We start from the raw sequence: 2,461 nt of genomic DNA, 5'->3' as shown, positions 1-2,461 counted from the left end.
ACATCACTTGCTTTTTCATGTGATCGTATATGGAAGTTGTGGGGATCAATCTTGGTGGATTGGAGTGTGATTTGGGTTTGGTCAGGAACCACCAAAGAATGCTTTGAGGTGTGGATGGATAGAAAGATAAAAAAAGATATGAAGAAAGTGTGGATGGTGTTATTTTTTCCTGTAATATGGTGCACATGGAGATATAGAAATAACATTGTCTTTAATAATGGAGTGTTGGTATTAGAGAAGTTAAAGGAGGAAGTTGTAGAATGCACAAATCGATGGTGTCAAGATCGACAATATAGGAGTAATTGATGTACTCATGAGTGCAAATATCAAGTCTAAGGGGAATTAGAAGACATATGAAGTTGATCTTTGATGCATGATTTACTGATCTATGAAAAAGGCCAATAATTCTGCAGAGTAAAAATTGAAAGGAGAATGATCATGATTTGATGTTGTATAAGATCGGGTTCATCTTGAAGTGTCTTTGGAGGAGCTAAAATCATTATATTCTTTTGCTCACTGTTTGCTTTTTATGCTAGTTTTTATGTTTTCTTTGTAGTTATTGCTCTGTTTTTGTTACTATTTTTTTGGAACTACGCCCACTTTGTTTGGAATTGGGTGGAGATGTAATTATCTAAAAAAAAGAAAAAAAATCCTCAACTTGTTCTCAACCAATTTATACTCAGGAAACTAATGCCTGTCTCTCAACTAGTTGTCGTCTTCGATGGATCCCATGAATCCAGACAGCAAGTCATTTGTTAAGACTCCGAAAGAGAAGGAATGAAGCACTCGGTGTCTATTTCAAATGAGAATTTGCATATGATGTCAAAGGAGAATTTTCTCATGATATCCTAATGTCCAACAATCTATGTTGCTTGCCGGAGAGTGGAGAAAGGTGTGCCCTTGGAATAGTTGTGGAACTTGGTCTTGAAGATGTTGTGGACGTTGTCGGTGTTGGAGGTGATGTTATCAAAGACATGGAAGTGGATGCTTTTGGTGGATGAAGTACAGAGGAGGTGGATGTACCAGTCACAAAGATTTAGGAAGTGTGTGGTCCATGACATATTGAGGTAGGTGTGACAATTACACCATGGCTTAATCTTTGAGCTAAAGAGGAGGAAGGAAAAGATGGAAAAGAAGACTGTGAAGGTGAAGAATGAGAGTATGAATGTTAGGATTATGCGAGATATGATGAAAATTGGGAAAGAACAGTGTCGTTTTCGAATAAAGGGGTCAGGGATTATTTTGTCCCTTGTTAGAGTTGTCAGGGATCATTTTGTCCCATGTTAGAGTTTTCAGGGACCATTTTGTCTTCCGTTAGAGTTGACGAAGCTAAGGACCTAAATGACTGACGGAGTTAATTGTTAGGGACCAATCGACTAATTAATTTTAGTTGGGGACTAAAGTGTCCAGTTTAAAATTCTTTGAGGACCAAAATGGGTATATACTCTATATATTTTGTTGGTTTAAGTTATTGAATTGGTCCATAGAAACAAAAAAGCCCATATGAAACAGGTCTAATTCGGCCCGTTTGGTAGGTGAAGAACCCAAATTGAAAAAAAAAAACAAAAAAGTGAAGAACAAGTTCCATTGATGAACACAAAGGTTGTTGACTGAAGAACCCCAAGAAGATTGGTAACCCAACAACAACCCAGATCATCTTCATCTTCGCATTCCGTTTTGAAAGAAGCAAAAGTTAAAACACAATTGAAGAAAGGCATGTCGAAAAAGGAAGAAGCTTTGCTTCAATTCGCTCCGATGCAGAGTTCCGTCGATGAAGGCTTCTGGCACAGATTCTCTTCCTTGAAGCTCAACAAGCTCGGCATTGATGATTCTCCATTACCCATCATTGGTTCTTCCCCTTTTCTTGATTCTCTACCAACTACCATTCTTTTCCTTACAAATTTACTCCCTTTAACAAAAGGGCAACATCAAAATTGTGGTCTTTATTTTTTTTTTCCTTGTATTTGTTCTGATACATGCATAAGCATAACCCTATTGGAGCTGAAATGTAAACTAATTTTTTTATGATCTTTTTAGTGGGTTCATTCATCCATTTAAGATGCTGCTATTACTTGAATTTATAGGTTTCTATGCACCTTGCTCACGTTCTCAAGTGTCAAATCATTTAACTCTGCTAGCTGAGTCTTTTGCCTTCTGAATCAAGTGATTCTTCATTGGTACCAGAACCATGCTCTGGTAACAGGAACACGTGTTCTGTACCTGGGATTCTTTACAATACCAATACTGCGGAAGGTTTTCATGCACTTGATAAGATGAAACTCTTGAAGGAAGAGGTAGCAAAGGTAAACTCTTCAATTCAGTTCTTATATATACCTTATTTTTTTTGTGTATTACACTCCACGAATCATGTCCGTTTTTCTTTATTTTAAGTTATGATTATACATATACATTTTCGCAATCTTCTATTAATAACTATTTTAAGTAATTTAGAATAAAAATT

Source organism: Arachis ipaensis, chromosome B03, assembly GCF_000816755.2.
Source record: "Arachis ipaensis cultivar K30076 chromosome B03, Araip1.1, whole genome shotgun sequence".
In the NCBI taxonomy this organism is placed as follows: Eukaryota; Viridiplantae; Streptophyta; class Magnoliopsida; order Fabales; family Fabaceae; genus Arachis; species Arachis ipaensis.
Note: the sequence above shows the minus strand (reverse complement) of the source record.